Below are 22,450 nucleotides of genomic sequence, written 5' to 3' on the forward strand. Positions count from 1 at the left end.
GCTTTGTGACCTATTACTTTGGAAAGAAGTCATATGATGCATGGATCAGAGGAAACGGAGAGGGGCGGCATACAAATCTAATTAATAATAATAATAATAATAACAACAACAACAACAACAACAATAATAATAAACTGCCGCACGAATCCCAGCGACCAGTTAGGTCCCACAGAGTTGGCCTTCTCTGGGTCCCGTTGACTAAACAATGTCGTTTGGCAGGACCCAGGGGAAGAGCCTTCTCTGTGGCGGCCCCGACCCTCTGGAACCAACTCCCCCCAGATATCAGAGTTGCCCCCACCCTCCTTGCCTTTCATAAGCTCCTTAAAACCCACCTCTGTGGTCAGGCATGGGGGAATTGAGATATTCCCTTCTCCCTAGGCTTATAAAATTTATGCATGGTATGTCTGTATGTATGATTGGTTTCTTAAATTGGGGTTTTTTACATTACTTTTAATATTAGATTTGTTCATATTGTCTTTTTACTGTTGTTAGCCACCCCAAGTCTACGGAGAAGAGCGGCATACAAATCAAATCAAATCAAATAAATAAATAAATAAATAATATATATAAAAAATAAAATAAAAAATATCTAGATAGGGGTGGGTAGCAGGGAGATTTAAGGTTGTGGAAGTGGTGGAATCCAGCAGGTTCTGATAGATTCTGGAGAACCGGTAGTGAAATATTTGAGTACTTCAGAAAACTGTCAAATACCACTTCTGGCTAGTCCCAGAGTGGGGTGGAAATGGAGATTTTGCAATATCCTTCCCCCAGGAGTAGGGAGGGCATGGGGATATGGCAGTATCCTTCCCCTGCCACACCCACCAAGCCATACCATGCCCACCAAGCCACGCCCGCAGAATCGATGGTAAAAAAAAATGGATTTCCATTGGGTTGTGATGATATAGTTTTTTGCCAGCTGATGGATGGGTGAGAACATTTCACATCAGACAGCCGTGGAGAAAATTTATGATGAATGAAGTTGAATGTATGTGCCCTAGCAGGATCCAATCGGGTCAGTCACTAAGACCAGAGATTTTGTCTTCCGAGCTTTAGGACTCATGCTGGAATGACCAACTCAGATTGGATCCTGCAAAGTTTATAATGATAATCCTCTTCAACTCAGTCTTTTTCTGATTAGTCTTATAATCTCTAAATTATAGACATACTCATCAAACCAGTAGTGTTGGGAAAGCCGTTCATCCCTTAATGGGCTTCCATTAAAACTGAAACTGAACTTTTTAAAAAAAGAACTATATATAACCACAATGTCTTGACATTTTAAAACTGCATCCGGAAAGCAGGAGGAGACTTTGATTGCATAGGTTTAATAAAAATAAGATGGGAGAAAAATTAAATATAAATAGCGTATTTACCATGGAGTTCAGTGCTTAAGAGGTAAGTTAACCAGGCATCTTCCCTTATTGTTTATGTTTTATTTTAGCAGAGCGTTCCCCACTAGTTGTACTTGTGACCAATATTCATTTACAGGGGGCACATATTTTGGTTGTTCACCACATCTTATAAGGTTCCTTATGCATAGGCAGTAGTCAATAGATTTCTGCAATGATCACAGCCTTTTACTCTGCTTATACTTAGCCATTCATAAAATCTAGGGAATTATGCTTTAAAAGCATTCTAAAGCTTGCCCAGTTCAGAAAAGTGTATAAATGTTTGTTAATAATCAGTAGTGGAAAGATTTGTGTATAGGTATTATTATAGTCATCCTATAGCTATCATTGTCTGATTCCTGGAACATTCACTTCATTACCTTTACCATTATCTGAGCTCTTTTTTTAAAAAAAAATAATCCTGTTTTACCTGACTGCTTTTATGATTGACATGTCAGGAAATGGGGACTTTTGTGTACTGCAGTGTCCAGTGTGTTTCAAAATGGAGATGCTCTTCATTTTATTTGTGGGGAAATGGACTCTGGAGGTTGAAACTGATCAAGTGTACAAATAAGATGCAGACAATGTTGATAAAATGGGTCTTGAATGGAGGATCCGAAGCAGGAGGGTCCCTGATATCTGCTTTCCCCAAGGTTTGAGTAAGCGAAAAAGAATTAAATGTTGAAAAATGGCCTGAGATCTGTAAATGGAATAATTATCTGGTAATTATAATTAATATAAATGGTTTTTTTTACCCAAGCAAAAAAATGTGGAAAACTTGGGGAAAAGGAATCCTCAACCTGAGTATTTCATTGGCAGTTCTGTGTTAGCAAAAACTTCAGAAGAGAAGGATTTAGGCGTAGTGATTTCTGATAGTCTCAAAATGGGTGAGCAGTGTGGTCGGGCAGTAGGAAAAGCAAGTAGGATGCTTGGCTGTATAGCTAGAGGTATAACAAGCAGGAAGAGGGAGATTGTGATCCCCTTATATAGAGCGCTGGTGAGACCACATTTGGAGTACTGTGTTCAGTTCTGGAGACCTCACCTACAAAAAGATATTGACAAAATTGAACGGCTCCAAAGATGGGCTACAAGAATGGTGGAAGGTCTTAAGCATAAAACATATCAGGAAAGACTTAATGAACTCAATCTGTATAGTCTGGAGGACAGAAGGAAAAGGGGGGACATGATCGAAACATTTAAAATATGTTAAAGGGTTAAATAAGGTTCAGGAGGGAAGTGTTTTCAATAGGAAAGTGAACACAAGAACAAGGGGACACAATCTGAAGTTAGTTGGGGGAATGATCAAAGGCAACATGAGAAAATATTATTTTACTGAAAGAGTAGTAGATCCTTGGAACAAACTTCCAGCAGACGTGGTTGGTCAATCCACAGTAACTGAATTTAAACATGCCTGGGATAAACATATATCCATTGTAAGATAAAATACAGGAAATAGTATAAGGGCAGACTAGATGGACCATGAGGTCTTTTTCTGCCATCAGTCTTCTATGTTTCTATGTAAGGAATAAACCCAAAGTTTATTCAAAGACCAGAAGGAACGTCAGCCTGCAATAATCATGCCTTTTGATCACAAAGAACCTACACCTTTCTTGGTGCCTCCTCCATCGCTCAGAGTTTCAAGATATTTGCCTTCTGTTCCTGTTCTAAACACAGCGGACATTGTGTTTCATTGTCAGGCTGTTTGCTTAACGAGTGCTAGCTGAATTTTGGAAAACTACTACTGGCACAATCCCTCACATACAAAAGAGGCTCCTTGCCAAGATTAACAAATCACCACCTCTTCTGCTCTTCAAAAGTTGGCCTGGTTTCGTTCTTGGACACCTTTCCAAGTTTCATTTCTGCACAGGTGCAGCTAACTTAGATGTTCTGCTAAAACCAGAGGGACATTTTTGCAACAAGTACTTACCGTACCTATAGTACATGGGAAAGATCATGGCCTGGGTTGATTCAGAAAACATTTATAATAATTTGAGGGCCAGAGTATTTTGACACCTGATGAAGTGGACAAGGCCATTGGAGCTGTGAGTTCTGCCACCTGTCTACTGGATCCGTGTCCCTCCTGGTTGGTCTCGGCCAGCAGGGAGGTGACACGGAGCTGGGCCGAGGAGATTATCAACGCTTCCTTGGGGAGGGGAGTTTTTCCATCACTCTATAAAGAAGCGCTTGTGCGCCCCCTTCTCAAGAAGCCCTCCCTGGACCCAGCCGTCCTTAACAACTATCGTCCAGTCTCCAACCTTCCCTTTATGGGGAAGGTTGTCGAGAAGGTGGTGGCACTCCAGCTCCAGCGGTCCTTGCAAGAAGCTGATTATCTAAGTCCCCAGCAGTCGGGTTCCAGGCCCGGTTACAGCACGGAAACCGCTTTGGTCGCGTTGATGGATGATCTCTGGCGGGCCCGGGACAGGGGTTTATCCTCTGTCCTGGTGCTCCTCGATCTCTCAGCGGCTTTCGATACCATCGACCATGGTATCCTTCTGCACCGGTTGGAGGGGCTGGGGGTGGGAGGCACTGTTCTTCAGTGGTTCTCCTCCTACCTCTCTGGCCGGTCGCAGTCAGTGTTAGTGGGGGGTCAGAGGTCGGCTCCGAGGTCTCTCCCTTGTGGGGTGCCTCAGGGGTCGGTCCTCTCCCCCTTGCTATTTAACATCTACGTGAAACTGCTGGGTGAGATCATCCAAGGACATCATCCAAGGACATGGGGTGAGGTATCATCAATATGCCGATGATACCCAGCTTTACATCTCCACCCCATGCCCAGTCAACAAAGCGGTGGAAGTGATGTGCCGGTGCCTGGAGGCTGTTGGGACCTGGATGGGTGTCAACAGACTCAAGCTCAACCCGGATAAGACGGAGTGGCTGTGGGTTTTGCCTCCCAAGGACAATTCCATCTGTCCGTCCATTACCCTGGGGGGGGGAATTATTGACCCCCTCAGAGAGGGTCCGCAACTTGGGCGTCCTCCTCGATCCACAGCTCACATTAGAAAACCATCTCTCAGCTGTGGCGAGGGGGGCGTTTGCCCAGGTTCGCCTGGTGCACCAGTTGCGGCCCTATCTGGACCGGGATTCATTGCTCACAGTCACTCACGCCCTCATCACCTCGAGATTCGACTACTGTAACGCTCTCTACATGGGTCTACCTTTGAAAAGTGTTCGGAAACTTCAGATTGTGCAGAATGCAGCTGCGAGAGCAGTCATGGGCTTACCTAGGTATGCCCATGTTTCACCATCACTCCGCAGTCTACATTGGCTGCCGATCAATTTCCGGTCACAATTCAAAGTGTTGGTTATGACCTTTAAAGCCCTTCATGGCATCGGACCAGAATATCTCCGAGACCGCCTTCTGCCGCACGAATCCCAGCGACCGATTAGGTCCCACAGAGTGGGCCTTCTCCGGGTCCCGTCAACTAAACAATGTCGGTTGGCGGGCCCCAGGGGAAGAGCCTTCTCTGTGGCGGCCCCGGCTCTCTGGAACCAATTCCCCCCGGAGATTAGAACTGCCCCTACTCTCCCTGCCTTCCGTAAAGTTCTTAAAACCCACCTTTGTCGTCAGGCATGGGGGAACTGAAACACCTCCCCCGGCCACGTACAATTTATGTATGGTATGTTTGTGTGTGTGCTTGTTAATATAGTGGGGTTCTTTTTAAAACTATTTTAAATACTTAAATTTATTGAATCTATTTGGATTTGTACGATTGTTTATATTTTTGTTGTGAGCCGCCCCGAGTTTGCGGAGAGGGGCGGCATACAAATCTAAATAATAAATAAATAAATAAATAAATTTTCGATTTGGCTATACAGCTCATGTATACTGCCTATTTTCCCAAGATAGTTTAGCTAGCCACCACACAAGCCCATGAAGTTGAAAGAATTGCTGACCAGTGCTACATCTGCCCCCAGGTAACCCAAAGCACTTTGTTTCCTTCAAGTCCAAAATATTGCAGAGTACTATGGGAAAACAATAACTGTTCCACGATTGATCTAGAAGAAGGAGGGAGTACCATCAATCTAGTGTTGGAAGCTCAGGTCAGTTTTCTCAAACCTGCTGGACAGAACTAGTTTTGAACTAGCAGAGATTTGTTGTGTAGAACAATCAACGAACACTTTCGGGTTTTGCAACACGCTATGATCGTCTTCAGGCTGGAGTTGATTTAAATGCTTTGGGATTTATACTGGACAATCAAATGTGCCCGGGATTAGCCACAGATAATGGTTGTATAATGTGAGGTTGTATAAAGCAACCTCAAAGCCTTTGAAAGCTACTAGTCTAGATGGCTCTTGATTAACATGTTAGATTTATAAGTATTACTTGGAAGATGAACATAGTAGGAAAAAGTTGTATAAAATCTGTAGATGACAGGAATTCGACATGCAGCTCTTGGGCAGGATATTGTTTTAGTTAGAATTTTATTGTTAGCAGGAATAATTTTTATTTATTTATTCATTTGTCCAATACACAAATACATAGGAAGAAAAATAGGCATGTAGTAATATATATAAGGGTAAAAGTGAACTTAGAGGAGAGGATATATGAAAGAAAGAGAATATATATGATAAGTGAGAGAAAGGAAAGACAATTGGACAGGGGACGAAAGGCACACCAGTGCACTTATGTACGCTCCTTCAGGATACAGGGGGAAGGGTTTTTTGAAAGCACTCTGTCTTGAGTTGAGAAGAGACACTTCTTTGAAGCCCACCTCTTATAAGCTTACCACTAATACGATAAGGATTTAGAAGGAAAGAATTTGAAAATTAGAGCCATTTGCCTTTGATGAGATTGAATTACGCAGAATTAAGAAGGATTGTGTCCAGCATCTCTGTTTCAGTTACAGAAAAGAAGGTGGCATTTCTGTTTGCTCTTACAGCCTCTCAACGTAAGTCAAAATGGGCAGTTAATCTTTTCAGCCTTTCTATCATGAGTCCGTTCGAAACCTGGTATCTTTAAAAAAAATAGTTGATGTACTGTTTTTCCCTGCAGACAAGTAATATATGAATGTAATCTTTAAATAAAAGATTCTAGAAGCATCTTGTCTACCGGAAAAACAGTGGTACCTCTACTTAAGAACTTAATTAGTTCCGTGATCAGGTTCTTATTTGCTTTTACATTGGTTCCTATAGGAAAAATTGCTTCTTACAAACTTTTCTACTTAAGAACCTGATCACAGCACGAATTAAGTTCGTAAGTATCTTAATATGAATTAAGGTATTATGTGAGTTGCCTGCTTCTAAAATAGAGGCATGGGTTTTTTTTCCTTATTTACCCTTATTTTCTCTTTATTTTGCCACTTCCACTTTTGCTTTTTACTATCTGCACAAAACTCTTGGTTTGTGTTATTAGATGACACAGAGAACTCTACAGAACATTGAACATTCGGTAGTTGATTTTATTTCCCAACAACATTATTTCTAATAGTAAATGACATGCTATTATTCCCATGTTATTGCAAAAGACAGATTCCTTTCCTGTCTATTTTGTTAGCTGATCTGTCTTTGTCATACTCAGTAATATATAGTCATAAATTGATGCCGATAGGTGAAAATTGTCTTATCCATCAATTTAAAGAATACCAATTCTATATTTTTATTGAATCCATTAAATGTTTAGGTGTTTGTGTCCAAAAAATACAACACAACTAGCAACATGTAATATAAGTAAAATATAGAGAGAGGTTTCTTTAGCTATTCATAGATGGGAATCATTAAACATCACCCTTTAGGGATAGGTGAACATTCTCAAAATGAATATTATTCCTAGATTAATTTATATTCTGAGAGAAATTATGTGCATGGAAAATATTTTCAAAAAATAAAAAAATACTACAGCAGAATTGTGTGTGGTTTATCAAAGTCACACAAACTTTTCTGATTTCTTGCCCCGTTTTTGCATTCCAATGGAACTTTGGAAGCCAAGGAAGCTACTGATTGCAACTGGGTTGCCTCAGGTTGCTTTCCAAATGATACGTGATGAATTTCTAACAACTGGCTTGGCTAATGCAAGGGATCAGTTCAAATGGGATTTTCTCTTGTAGCTCCTGTCCTAGAGTTGATGGAAGAGCACCATGTACCTCTGGATGGTAATTATTGCAGGCAGTGCATCGCTTGAACAAAAGCTTTTAAGCTTGCCATCTGCACTTTTAAATTTTTTGTTCATTTAGAACTGTTTTGCAAGCTCTGGCTTTTAAGGATTATTTGTTTCTGAAGAGAGATCAAGAACAGGAAAATCACAGCAGGATGACAGCAGGAAAATGGCTTTTCAATTCTTGAGAGAAAACTGTTTTTCATGAAAACATACACCTGAGGAACTCAATGTCATAGAACTGATGTTTGATTGGATTTTGTTTTCTTGTATATCACACTGCTCCCGATTCTACTATGGAGTATTATCATTATTACGTCAATACAACGCAGAAAACGAGATCACTATGCTGGATTTCGTATTTCATCACCAGTCAGGCGCTTCCCAAGCGCCTAAGACTGAGTGATGTAGTGGCGAATTATGTTTGCCGATCCCAGTAAAGTGGCCTTTTGCAATTGACAGATGGAGATTTTGTCAATTCCGATGGTTTTCAAATGTCCGCTGAGATCCTTTGGCACTGCGCCCAGCGTGCCAAGTACCACTGGGACCACTTTCACTGGCTTATGCCAGAGTCGTTGCAGCTCGATTTTTAGATCTTCGAATTTCACTAATTTCTCTAGCTGCTTCTCCTCAATTCTGCTGTCCCCTGGGATTGCGATGTCGATGATCCATACTTTCTTTTTCTCCACAATCAGGATGTCTGGTGTGTTATGCTTCAGAATTCGGTCAGTCGGAAGTCGGAAGTCCCACAGTAGTTTTACTTGCTCATTTTCGACCACTTTTTCGGGCTTATGATCCCACCAGTTCTTTGCCACTGGTAAATGGTAGTTCTGGCACAAGTTCCAGTGGATCATCTGTGCCACAGCATCATGTCTATGCTTGTAGTCAGTATTATTATTATTATTATTATTATTATTATTATTATTATTATTTATAAGATTTGTATGCCGCCTCTCTCCGAAGACTCCTAACATTAATCTAAACAATTGTGTTTTCTAGAATCTATATCATTCCTCTTTAGAGCAGTGTCTTCCTTGCAATTCTTTCCTCTGATAGAGAAGTCTGCATAAATGGAACAGGAAGGAAATTGATCCAAGTTAATTAGCAGTAGATCAATTTTTTGATTGATTGGTATCCAGGTCAATAAGCAAATCTAGGCCTTTTTTTTTTTTTTGCTTTGTTTACTGGTGTTTGACCTTGAAACAGAAAGTTACCATCCATAGAAATAAGTGGGATATACATTGACAAATTTGAAGATACCAGTCCATAACATTATTTAACCATGGGAGGGGGAAGGGTTATCTTGTATTAAAAATACAATTACACTTCATCTGACAATGCAAGAATGTTTGAGGCAGAGAATGTTGTGGTTTTGGAAAGATAGTGACTATGCACCCTACAGGAAAGTTAAAAGTATAATTATGTTGCGTGGCCAGGATGACTTGTTCATTTTAGGAAGGAATGGCCAAGGACAATGTTCCTGCTGGTCTTTGTGACATGTTTGCTAGATTCTTTGCAAATGTAAAATGACTCATATCCTTCAGACACCTTTTAAATGGAGTCTAATGTGATCTGAGATAACATCGTGAGGCACGGTCATTCAACCTTGTGGAGACCGAGTAACAGCATTGAACCTTCTGTAATAAGATTTCCACCACATGTGGCTAGATTCATGCCCCTCGTGGCTTCTTTGGATGGGTAGGTAGAGTCAAGAGGTGGTGAATGTTTCTTTCAGAGGAGACATAGTACTTCAGCCTTTGGGAGAAATGGTGATCTGCTGTTTCTTGAAAAAACCCTCCTTGATCAAGCAAATTTTTGCCAGGTGTTTAACCTTCCCTTTTTGAAGAAAATGCTGGAAATAGTAATGGTAAATCAGCTGTAATAATTGGTGAAGCCAATTATCTAGATTCCTTCCACTCTGGACTCAGACAAAAACAACATTGGTTGATTTGGTGGGTAGCCTGAGAGTGTGCTGCTCTTTGTCTTATCAGACTGCTTACTATCTTAATACTACTGCCCATGTTATCTTATTGAACTGCCCATGGCAATCCCTGATCAGTGAAGTGGCCCAGTTTCTGGCCATGCAAACAAGAAAAGCCCCATCTGCGGGATGCAGACAATACACAAGCCCTCTCTAGTTCATGGAAAAATCTCTCTCCATGGAACTGGTCCCTGGTGCCCAAAAGGTTGGGGTCACTGGCATATAGGGTTGGGAGATGGCGACACCATTTTATTATAGTACTGTTGCTGTGGAGTTTTCAATCATTATTAAAGGAAGAAGTCAAGTCCAACATGGATTCCCTCAGAGCTCAATTCTCACTTCATTTCTATTTAACATTATTTGAAAACACCTAGAAGTTTGGGATGAGATATCAGTATGTGGATGACGCTCAGTTGCCCAAGTCAGAAGTGTTTGTTCATTAATTAAATGTGTATAGCCATCCCAATCTCACACAAAATGAGATTCTAGGCATTGCATAAAAAAATGCAGGGATTTTCACTCAGAGAGAAGACATAGTGGATCTGGATGGGCCAAAATAAGCCCATAGGTTATGTAATATATCGGAAGGCCACCAGGGGACCACTCTAGGAAGGGGGAACAATGGTAGTCCGTGATTGACCAAGCCGTTTGGCAGGGAGCTGTCAAACGGTGCTGGCGTTCTTTTTTTAAAAGATTTATCTATTCATTTTTTATTTTTAAAAAACATCACAGTAATTTTATACAGATCAATACCGATCTCTTATATTACGTCTTTTCTATAGTCTACTGTTATTTATATTTCTACTCTGTATTATTTATTGTTCTGTCGGGCTCTCTGGTAGAATCCTCCCAAAAATTCACAGGTACAAATTTCAGACACACACACATTTGAAAATTCAAAACAATGTTCTTTATAATGAAAATTCACTTAAACCAAGCCCTCTTTTGGTATAGCAAAGAGCACTCGTCTCCAAACAAACTGGTAATTTGTACAAGTCCCTTATCAGTTCTGTGATACTCAGCTTGCAGCTGTGAGGCAATTCACAGTCCTTCTTCTTTCACAAAGTGAAACACACTTTGCCCTGGTTTAGTATCAAAGCGGGGGGGGGGGGATCAGCACACAAAAGGTCAAAGTCAGTAAAGCAGTCACGAAACACAATGATCAGATAATCCTCCACAATGGCCAAACCCACAGGCTGCTATTTATAGCAGCCTCACTAATTACCACAGCCTCACCCAACCACAGGTGGCCTCATTTTCTTTGATAATAATCTTTCAGTTGTTGTTGCCTATGCATTGCTCTCCGCATGCGGGGCTGTATCATTAACTCTTGTTCTGAATCCAAGGAGGAGCTAGAGAATTGATCTCCTTCTGAGCTGTCTGCCCCACTCTCCTCCTCCCTGTCACTCATGTCTTCTTGGTCAGGGGAGCCTTCATCAGCAGATTCCACTGGGGGCAAAACAGGCCTGCAGCTGGGCCAGAGCTAACCACAACAATTTATATTTACGTGTTTCCAATTTTTGTACATTCTTTCACATATCACATTCTTTTGTTTTATTTTCCATCCAATAATACCATTTATTCCAAGTTACATAATATTCTGAGCTGTACAGTGGCCAGCGTTCTTTTTAGTCAGGTGTTTGGCTCTGAGTTTTTGCTGTTCTTCAAGTATTAAGGTTATGTTCAAGGCAGCCACTGAGTCACCTCGGTTATAGGGCCCACCGACCATGCTCTCTAGCAGGTTGAATCCCCGAAAGACAGGATTATTATTTGTTCAGGAACATCAGTGATTCCTCATGCTCCACTGATTATTGTTCTCACCTTGTCCACAGTCTAAAGTTTCTTCTGGGCTCACGGGTGAGCAATAGATGGAAGTCAGGGTCAAAGGGACCTTTACACATATTTGTCTGGTAGTAGTTGAAGTCCTACCTGGACCATGAAGCCATCATGACAATTATTTATGCTCTGTCTTTGAAGACAATCTGTAAAGTTCAGCTGGTGCAAGGTGAGGCAACTAGGACATTTGGAGATGAGAGTTGCCAGTGTTACGTAACACCTATTATCTGGTTAATTTGTTGGCCATTGGTGAGCTTCCAGGCCCAATGCTGATTATTACCTACAAATCTCTATATATCTTGGTTGCAGGACAACAGAAGAAAGGAGGTTGCTTAACAGGAATCCTCAATCTGAGTATTGTATTGGCAGTTCTGTGTTAGCAAAAACTTCAGAAGAGAAGGATTTAGGGGTAGTGATTTCTGACAGTCTCAAAATGGGTGAGCAGTGTGGTCGGGCGGTAGGAAAAGCAAGTAGGATGCTTGGCTGCATAGCTAGAGGTATAACAAGCAGGAAGAGGGAGATTGTGATCCCCTTATATACAGCGCTAGTGAGACCACATTTGGAATACTGTGTTCAGTTCTGGAGACCTCACCTACAAAAAGATATTGACAAAATTGAACGGGTCCAAAGACGGGCTACAAGAATGGTGGAAGGTCTTAAGCATAAAACGTATCAGGAAAGACTTAATGAACTCAATCTGTATAGTCTGGAGGACAGAAGGAAAAGGGGGGACATGATCGAAACATTTAAATATGTTAAAGGTTTAAATAAGGTTCAGGAGGGAAATGTTTTTAATAGGAAAGTGAACATAAGAACAAGGGGATACAATCTGAAGTTAGTTGGGGGAAAGATCAAAAGCAACGTGAGAAAATATTATTTTACTGAAAGAGTAGTAGATGCTTGGAACAAACATCCAGCAGACGTGGTTGGTAAATCCACAGTAACTGAATTTAAACATGCCTGGGATAAACATGTATCCATTGTAAGATAAAATACAGGAAATAGTATAAGGGCAGACTAGATGGACCATGAGGTCTTTTTCTGCCGTCAGTCTTGTATGTTTCTATGTTTCTAACATTGCCATCACAAGAGATCAAAGGGGCATGGTCCTAAAGGCAAGTCTTCTCATTAGCCAGATATTGAGAAACAATTTATCTCCAGAGGTGCATCAGGTAGTCTCCTTACTGGCTTTCCTTTGAGTCATTAAACAGTCTTATTTATCTGAATATTTGGAGACTGGTTTTTAGTTGTCTGGTTCATGGCTGATTTGTGGCTGCTATCTTTTTATCCTGCTGGTATTGAATTGCATATTTTGCCTTATGAACCATCCATAGTCTTGTGGACTGAGTGCTGTATAAACCTTTGCAGATGAATAAATGCATCACTTCTCTGTCTAAAAACTAGGATATCTGTGGTAAAACCTGTGATATCCATAACTCTATTCCCTGGAAGTATTTTGAAGCAGTTAAATGCAATCTTTCCAGGGAGAATCAGTAGCATTGGCAGGTAACTAATGTGTACTACACCAAAATTTACATTTTGTTACTTCAGACAAGGAAAAGATTCCTGGATTTGGGGGTTTTTTGACAAGGGTAGTGATTGGAATATCTTACTGTTTGTTTTGTTTTCAGAGCTATTGGTGGCTTTAAATTATAATAGAGGTTGAAACCACCCAAGATCTTCCAGTTCATGAAAGAACCAAGATTTATTTATTTATTTTATTCATTTGTCCAATACACAAATACATAGGAAGAAAAAATAGACACGTGGTAATATATATAAGGGTAAAAGTGAACTTAGAGGAGAGGATATATGAAAGAAAGAAAATATATATGATAAGTGAGAGAAAGGAAAGACAATTGGACAGGGGACGAAAGGCATACCAGTGCACTTATGTGCGCCCCTTACTGGCCTCTTAGGAACCTGGAGAGGTCAATCGTGGAGAGTCTAAGGGAGAAATTTTGGGGGTTAGGGGTTGACACAATTGAGCCCGGTAATGAGTTCCACGCTTCGATAACTCGATTGTTGAAATTATAGCTTTCCATGCAAAAATTATTGTTGTTATCAATATTTCTTTAAAACTGTGAATGAGGAAAGGAGACTGTGGTTTTCAGCCAGAACGTTATGGATTTAGACATTAGCCCTGTCATTAAGCAATGACTGATCAGACCTTCTAACAACCCATTAAGTATTTATCTCTGATTTTTGGATCACAGCTGGTTATAAAGTTCTCCAATAAGCCCTGTATATCTGATACTCCTACTGCATTATAACTTCTGGTTGAGAGATATAAACATTTCCCTACGACAAGAATAAAAGACAAAAGAGGGGAAGAAAAACAACTGTGAGAAATAAGGGGAATAAAATGAAGAGTGTTAGGTATTTATGCTTGCAGTGGGGCCAGGTAGAAAATCTTATCAGCAGGACACCATTGTTAGTTAAAGGAATTTGCTTTCTGCCTCAAGAGTGATGATCATTAAACTGGCTTTGAAGACATTAACAGACACATTCATTGAGTACTGTTGGAAAACACCCACCAGGCAGGGAGGAAGATTCAAGTGCAACTTCAAAAGATCCTGGACTAACAGACCCCCATGCACCATATCTAAGCCCTAGATGACCTCGAGGTTCTACTACTGTAAAGCTCTCTACATGGGGCTACCTTTGAAAAGTGTTCGGAAACTTCAGATCTTGCAGAATGCAGCTGCAAGAGCAATCATGGGCTTCCCTAAATATGCCCATGTTACACCAACACTCCGCACTCTGCATTGGTTGCCGGTCAGTTTCCGGTCACAATTCAAAGTGTTGGTTATGACCTATAAAGCCCTTCATGGCATTGGACCAGAATATCTCCGGGACCGCCTTCTGCCGCACGAATACCAGTGACTGGTTAGGTCCCACAGAGTTGGCCTTCTCCGGGTCCCGTCGACTAAACAATGTCGTTTGGCGGGACTCAGGAGAAGAGCCTTCTCTGTGGTGGTCCCGACCCTCTGGAACCAGCTCCCCACGGAGATCAGAACTGCCCCCACCCTCCTTGCCTTTCGTAAAATTCTTAAGACCCATCTCTGCCGTCAGGCATGGGGGAACTGAGACACCTCCCCCGGGCCTATACAGTTTATAGATGGTATGTTTGTGTGTATGCTTGCTTTTAATAATGGAATTTTTAGTGTTTTTAAAATTATTAGATTTCTTCTTACATTGTCTTTGTTATTGTTGTGAGCCGCCCTGAGTCTACGGAAAGGGGCGGCATACAAATCTAATAAATAATAATAAAATAATAATAATAATAGATGACATCGGACCAGATTACATACAGGACTGTCTTCTGCCTCATGTGTCCCAGCGGCTGGTCAGGTCCCACACAGTTGGCCTTCTCCAGGTCCCGTCAGCCAGGCAATATCATCTGGCGGTGCCTAGGGGAAGGGCCTTCTCTATGGTGGCCCTGACCCTCTGGCATCAAATCCCTCCAGAGATTCATACTACCCCACCCTCTCGGCTTTCCGCAAGGTTTCAAAATCTTGCGGACAGGCTTAGGGCCATTGAGTTTTTAACATCCAGCCCCGGGCGACGATTGAATGCATAATGTATGATAGGATGAAATGTGGATTTCAAGAATCAGGGGTTTAGGGTATATTTTTAATATTAGATTTCTTATTTGCTTTTTATATTTTCCTCTGTTGTGAGCTGCCCTGAGTCTACGGAGAAGGGCGGCATAGAAATCAAACCAAACCAAATCATTCAATCAATCAATATTCCCAAGAGAAGACAAGCAGTTTGGAGGATTCCTGTATAACGGGCAGAATATAATAAAGTAGTTAGCTTGAATTCTGTACATGTAGATCTGGTTGCTTGCATCTGACTGCTGGGCACCATCATTGGTACATGGAGTTTTGAGGTCCAGAGTGGATAGACTTATTGATTGATTGATTGATTGATTGATTGATTGATTGATTGGATTTGTATGCCGCCCCTCTCCGCAGACTCGGGGCGGCTAACAACAGTGGTAAAACAACATGAACAATCCAATTAATAAAAACAACTAAAAAACCCTTATTATAAAAAACCAAACATACACACAAACATACCATGCATAACTTGTAATAGCCAAGGGGGAAAGAATAACTTAACTCCCCCATGCCTGGCGACAAAGGTGGGTCTTAAGTAATTTGCGAAAGACAAGGAGGGTGGGGGCCGTTCTAATCTCTGGGGGGGGAGTTGGTTCCAGAGGGCTGGGGCCACCACAGAGAAGGCTCTTCCCCTGGGGCCCGCCAAACGACATTTGGTCGACGGGACCCGGAGAAGGCCAACTCTGTGGGACCTTATCGGCCGCTGGGATTCGTGCGGTAGAAGGCGGTTCCGGATGTATTCTGGCCCAGATACTTCCAGATACCAAATTCTAGAGACGGATAAATCTATTGCATGTCCTGCTTATGAACTTCCGGAGGTGCTTCTAGAGGTGCTAATAGCCACTTAGAAACAGGAAACTTACATGGCAAGGCATTAATTATGTTGTCATAGCTGTTCTTGTCCTGCCTTACAAAAACAGCTAAGTGCATAAAGCATGAAGGGAAGGAATCATCCTCAGATTATGCACTGCCAGGAAATCCTGCCTGAATCCTCACTTTGTTCTTACCTTTTGCCGCAGGTTGAAAGGCAAATGGGCTGATGTCTCCTCTGCTCAGCAACAGGTGATGCCCGGAGCTATAAACTGAACTGGCAGTTCCTAAAATGCAACACGTATGAGTGGTTTGGCTGGATTAAAGCTGACATTACGAACAAACACGTAAGTTTTGGCAAATTGTTGGAATCAATGCATTTGTTTCCACCTCTTTTTTTCCGACCCTCCTCCAGTTTTTATTGCAAACTTGATTTTTCCACAACTCCAACCGTGTCTTTGGAGATCACTAAGATTTATTGGATGTGTTTATTTACATAGGTTTCAGACCCACTACAAAGCAATTATGTAGGCATGCTGGGAGCAGAGGGCTGAAATACTCCCCGTTTGGGCATGCCTGGCGGTCGTCATAAAGACAGTAACGAGTCATAAAGCCAGTAACGAGTCATAAAGCCAGTAACAAGTCATAAAGCCAGTAACGAGTCATAAAGCCAGTAACGAGTCATAAAGCCAGTAACGAGTCATAAAGCCAGTAATGAGTCATAAAGCCAGGAACGATCGCAGTGAAAGGCTTTGCCCACCTGCCCAGATGCTGTCATTTGGGTTCTTTTACCTTCTGCGCATATGCCAAATTATTATTATTATTATTATTATTATTATTATTATTATTATTATTATTATGTCAATACAACTCAGCAAACGAGATCACTATGCTGGATTTCGTATTTCATCACCAGTCAGGCGCTTCCCAAGCACCTAGGACTGCGTGATGTAGTGGCGAATTATGTTTGCCGATCCCAGTAAAGCGGCCTTTCGCAATTGACAGATGGAGATTTTGTCAATTCCGATGGTTTTCAAATGTCCGCTGAGATCCTTTGGCACTGCCCCGAGCGTGCCAAGTATCACTGGGATCACTCACACTGGCTTATGCCAGAGTTGTTGCAGCTCGATTTTTAGATCTTCATATTTCACTAATTTCTGTAGCTGCTTCTCCTCAATTCTGCTGTCCTGTGGGATTGCGATGTCGATGATCCATACTTTTGACCACTTTTTCAGACTTATTATTATTATTATTATTATTATTATTATTATTATTATTTAGATTTGTATGCCGCCCCTCTCTGCAGACTCGGGGCGGCTCACAACAACAACAAAACAATATATAACAAATCTAATAATTAAAAATCACTAAAAAAAAACCCTTATTAAAAACAAAACATACACACAAACATACCATGCATAAACTGTATAGCCCGGGGGAGATGTCTCAGTTCCCCCATGCCTGGCGGCAGAGGTGGGTTTTAAGGAGTTTACGAAAGACAAGAAGGGTGGGGGCAATTCTAATCTCCGGGGGGAGCTGGTTCCAGAGGGTCGGGGCCGCCACAGAGAAGGCTCTTCCCCTGGGTCCCGGCAGACGACATTGTTTAGTCGACGAGACCCGGAGAAGGCCAACTCTGTGGGACCTAACCGGTCGCTGGTATTCGTGCGGCAGGAGGCGGTCTCTGAGATATTCTGGCCCGATGCCATGAATGCTTTGCACATGTGCAGAGGGTAAAATAACCCAAATGGTGGCATCCAAGTGGGCGGGCAAAGCTTTGCGCTGTGATCGCTACCGACAACGACCAATAGGCACGACCGAACTGAGAGCATTTAATCCCTGCAAGACCTATATGATGAAGCATTTGATTTGAGCAGCATTGTTTACTTGCTTCTGTCCACAAAGTCTAGGAAATTCTCTTTCTGGGTGGGAAAGAGTAGCCTGTTTTCTTCCTCTCCCCCACCACCTAAATCAGGCTTGGCTGCAAAATTCTGGATAACCTCTAAAAAGCAACAGAATAGCATATACGTAATGTAATGTAATACAGTAATCCCTCACTACTCTGCGGTTCATCTTTTGCAGATTCGCTACTTCACGGGTTTTCAAAGGGGCTTAAATCCATTAAATCCATTGAAAATTTTAAATCCATTAAAAATTCATAAAATTCTTCTACAGTACTACTGTTCTCTATTAAAGAAACTGGTAGGGTATCACATGTAGTTCCAGCTGAGAAACATTACAGGATGACTGTTTAATGCAAAGGATGGGTTTTAAAAGTCCAAATACATTAAAAAAATATCTTTCCTCTACTTCATGGAAATTCATTTTTCACGGGTGGTCTTGGAACGCATCCCCTGCGAAAAACAAGGGATCACTGTATAGGCCTTCTGCCGCACGAATCCCAGCAACCGGTTAGGTCCCACAGAGTTGGCCTTCTCCGGGTCCCGTCGATTAAGCAATGTCGTTTGGTGGGACCCAGGAGAAGAGCCTTCTCTGTGGCGGCCCCGACCCTCTGGAACCAGCCCCCCCCCCAGATATCAGAGTTACCCCCACCCTCCTTGCCTTTCGCAAGCTCCTTAAAACCCACCTCTGTCGTCAGGCATGGGGGAATTGAAATTTATCTTCCCCCTAGGCTTATAGGATTTATACATGGTATGCTTGTATGTATGATTGGTTCTTTAAATTGGGGTTTTTTAGATGGTTTTTAATATTAGATTTGTTTACATTGTCTTTTTATATTGTTGTTAGCCGCCCCGAGTCTTCGGAGAGGGGCGGCATACAAATCTAATAAATAATGATAATGATAATAATAATAATAATAATAATAATAATAATAATAATAATAATAATAATTTGTTCCTTGTAACAATCAAGATCCAGATCCATTAACTCTTCTTTCATTACTGCCCTGCATTTTTTCCCCCTGCATAACTCTTCTTGGGAAGATCGATGTTTGGCTGTTGTCCTTCTCCCTTTCTTTTTATACCTGCTCCCTCTGGGTGTACACAGATTTATATCCTGTCAAGGAGTCTGGACCTCATTGTTTTAGTTGATTTGGGACATTCAAACTTTCTGTTAGAGGAAGAAGTTTACGGAAGGCTGTTTGTGCAGCTTCTCTGACTTTAAGTAGCTTCATCCTGGGGGAGAAAAAAACAAACAAGCATAAACTATCCTATCTTTTAACCACAAGAGCTTTGAAAAGATTAGGATAGAATGATCAATATTCTCTGAAATGCTGAGCTCTCACCACAGGAGAATGCACTTGATTCAGCAATTCGCTGGGATTGTGTGTTGTAATCTAGCTTTGGCCTCAGAAACATCTCAAAGGAGCGTAGCCGTTTTCTCTTTTTACCAGAATATGAATGTGTTTTCTACATTGGAATACAGTATTCCCTCGATTTTCGCGGGTTCGAACTTCGTGGAATGTCTGTACCACGGTTTTTCAAAAATATTAATTAAAAAATGCTTCACAGTTTTCCCCCCTATACCACGGTTTTTCCCGCCCGATGATGTCATATGTCATTGCCAAACTTTCGTCTGCCTTTAAAAAACATTTTTTTAAAATAAACTTTAATAAATAAACATGGTGAGTAATAATCTAAATGGTTGCTAAGGGAATGGGAAATTGTAATTTAGGGGTTTAAAGTGTTAAGGGAAGGCTTGGGATACTGTTCATAGCCAAAAATAGTGCATTTACTTCCGCATCTCTACTTTGCGGAAATTCGACTTTCGCGGGCGGTCTCGGAACGCATCCCCCGCGAAAATCGAGGGAACACTGTATTAGCCATTTTCTCTTTTTGGATATTATCTCTTTCCTCCTCTTTCCCAAACAGGGTTGATTGATGAGATTAGGCAAAGATGAATTTATTTTGATCCTTCTATTTGCTACCCTGGCCTATCATGTAGCTGTAAAGGTGGGTCTTCAGAATGAAGAAGAAGGAAAGAAGCCTATTGGATGAAATGGCTATAGGTCTAAAAGCCAAGAAACTATAAGTTTTAGATACCTCCGAAACCGCCTGCTACCGCACGAATCCCAGCGACAAATAAGGTCCCACAGAGTTGGCCTTCTCCGGGTCCCGTCGACTAAACAATGTCGTCTGGCAGGCCTCAGGGGAAGAGCCTTCTCTGTGGCGGCCCCAGCCCTCTGGAACCAACTCCCCCCGGAGATTAGAACTGCTCCCACCCACCTTGTCTTCCGTAAATTACTCAAGACCCACCTGTATCACCAGGCATGGGAGATTTGTGACATCTTTCCCCCAGGCTCCTTATAATTTATGTTTGGTGTGCATGTGTTGTCTGGTTTTAATATGATAGGGTTTTAGTTATTTCTTTTAATATTAAATTTGTGCCACTATAATATTGTTTTTACCATTGTTGTGAGCTGCCCCGAGTCTTCGGAGAGGAGCGGCATACAAATCTAATAAATTGAATTGAATATGAAATCCAGCTGGGTGATCCTGGGCCAGTCATTCTGTTTCAGCCCAACGTTGTGAAACGTTGGGCTCAATCCTGACAGGTTTGTTGTGGGGGAAATAGGAGCCGGAAGGAATATTGTGCATGTTTTCTGCCTTGAGTTATTTATTCTTTTTAAAAAATTAAAAAGTGGGGAAAGGAGAGAGAGGAAGAATAGGAAGGGTAATGGTCATTTGGCTCCACCAGTGTGATGGAAAATGCCAAAATTCAAATGCAGATTTTTGAACCCTTCTGTCCAGCTCAACATCAACATCAGTTTTGCTTTCTTTTCTTTTCTTTTTTTAAAAAAAATCCCCAAATCAAAAACCCTGTGGATTTTTTTTTAAGTCGTTGCACATTAAGAACTTTACACATTGTGCTGGAAGAAATCATAACATTCCCATCCATCACTTAGTGGAATTCTTTGATTGTCCATGCAATTTACTGGTAGTTCAGTATGAGAAATTAATAGTTAACTAGTTAAACAATCATAGCAGGGAAGCACGTAACAGCCTTATAATCTTTTTGTAATAGATGCTTGTTTTTAGACCTCCCAGTTAAACAGGAGGGAAAAGGCCCCTAACAGACAATGAAAAATTATGCAATAGCATCTTGCTCTCAGATTCACTCAGTACATTTATTTCCAAGAGTTTGTTGCAAAACTCAGCCCATGGCATGTTGGTTGCTGCTTTTGCAAACTAGATTTGCACACAAAAAAAGAAAAAGATTTTCAGTGCTTAGATAAAATGCTATAATCCAGAGGGGATTAATTTGACCTGGAATTGACAACACAATTCAATTCATAAATTAAATCAGGAGACTAAACTCATATTGTTTGGTACAGCAGAGTATCCTCTGCAGCCACTTTGTATTTTAGCTGGGCTTGTATTTTTTAATATACCGTATATATTCATATTGTTTTTATTTGTTGTGTTTGTTAGCAGAGCAGAGCTGCACTAATGGCTAACCATATAAAGTCTTCGAGTCTTTGGAGAAGGGCGGCATAGAAGTCTAAATAATAATAATAATAATAATAATAATAATAATAATAATAATAATAATAATAATAGTAATATAAAAATCAATATCGCACGAATCCCAGCGGCCGATAAAGTCACACAGAGTTGGCCTTCTCCGGGTCCCGTCGACTAAACAATGTCATCTGGCAGGCCCCAGGGGAAGAGCCTTCTCTGTGGCGGCCCCGGCCCTCTGGAATCAACTCCCCCCGGAGATTAGAACTGCTCCCACCCTCCTTGTCTTCCGTAAACTACTTAAGACTCACTTATACCGCCAGGCATGGGGGATTTGAGACACCTTTCCCCCAGGCTTATTATAATTTATGTTTGGTATGTATGTGCTGTTTAGTTTTTAATTATTATAGGGTTTTTAGTTTTTTCTTAATATTAGATTTGTGCCTGTATAATATTGTTTTTTTATCGTTTGTTGTGAGCCGCCCCAAGTCTTCGGAGAGGGGCGGCATACAAATCTAATAAATTATTATTATTATTATTATTATTATTATTATTATTATTATTATTATCATATGTTCAAGAATTCCATAGAAACATAACCAGTGAAAGACATACAAACATTCCAGTAATTGTTTTTTGTTTTGTTTAGAAATGTAATAACCTGATTCCCAAAATACTGTACAAAGGGAAGCCAGACTAACAGAAAGCCTTCTGGACAGTTAGAAAAGTTGTAATGTGAGAAATGTCTCCTTGTATTCTATACAATATCATCAAACATAGGGGATAGGCTGGAAAGGGATCTTGAAGATCATCTAATCCAACCCCCTTGCCCTGCGCATCCAGGAATTCCCTATCATAACACCGGCTAGTCAAGCCATTTTGCTGTTTTGAGATGTGAAATGTTCAATCCAACAACCTGAAGTAAGCCTAGAAAATGGTCAGCTGTCATACTTAATGTGGACAAGATCATACAAGTATTTTCTCCTCTAAGGCAGAAGTTGCTTAAGGCAGAAGTAATTTGCTGTCCCCCTTACTCTCTTGCTTCTTTCTAAAACGTGGTATAGCAGCTTTTTTTTTTTGAAGGGTATTGTTTGCAAAGACAAAAGTTAAATTTGTTTCAGGAGTGAAATGCTCCTGGTTCACTCGTGCCTGTCGGCCATTGGAGAGCCAGTCGCAAAGGTAGCGTGAGGCTCCACCAACCTGCCCGGATGCCGCCATTTGGGTTGGTTTACCCTCTGCGCATGCTCAAAGCGTTCTGTGCATGTGCAGAGGGTAAAAGAACCCAAATGGCAACATCTCGG

At 41.3% G+C, this 22,450-nt stretch overlaps 1 protein-coding gene across 2 annotated transcripts in view; it reads left to right on the forward strand.

Moving 5' to 3' along the window:
* FRMPD1 (FERM and PDZ domain containing 1) overlaps positions 1 to 22,450 on the forward strand; it is a 129,240-nt gene that overhangs the window by 30,414 nt on the left and 76,376 nt on the right. For both annotated transcript variants that reach the window (XM_070742252.1, XM_070742253.1), the window contains exon 2: positions 15,939 to 16,076. The gene's annotated coding sequence lies outside the window, so the exon portion shown is untranslated. The remainder of the gene's footprint in view (positions 1 to 15,938; positions 16,077 to 22,450) is intronic.

Source organism: Erythrolamprus reginae, chromosome 2 (genome assembly GCF_031021105.1).
Source record: "Erythrolamprus reginae isolate rEryReg1 chromosome 2, rEryReg1.hap1, whole genome shotgun sequence".
NCBI lineage: Eukaryota > Metazoa > Chordata > Lepidosauria > Squamata > Dipsadidae > Erythrolamprus > Erythrolamprus reginae.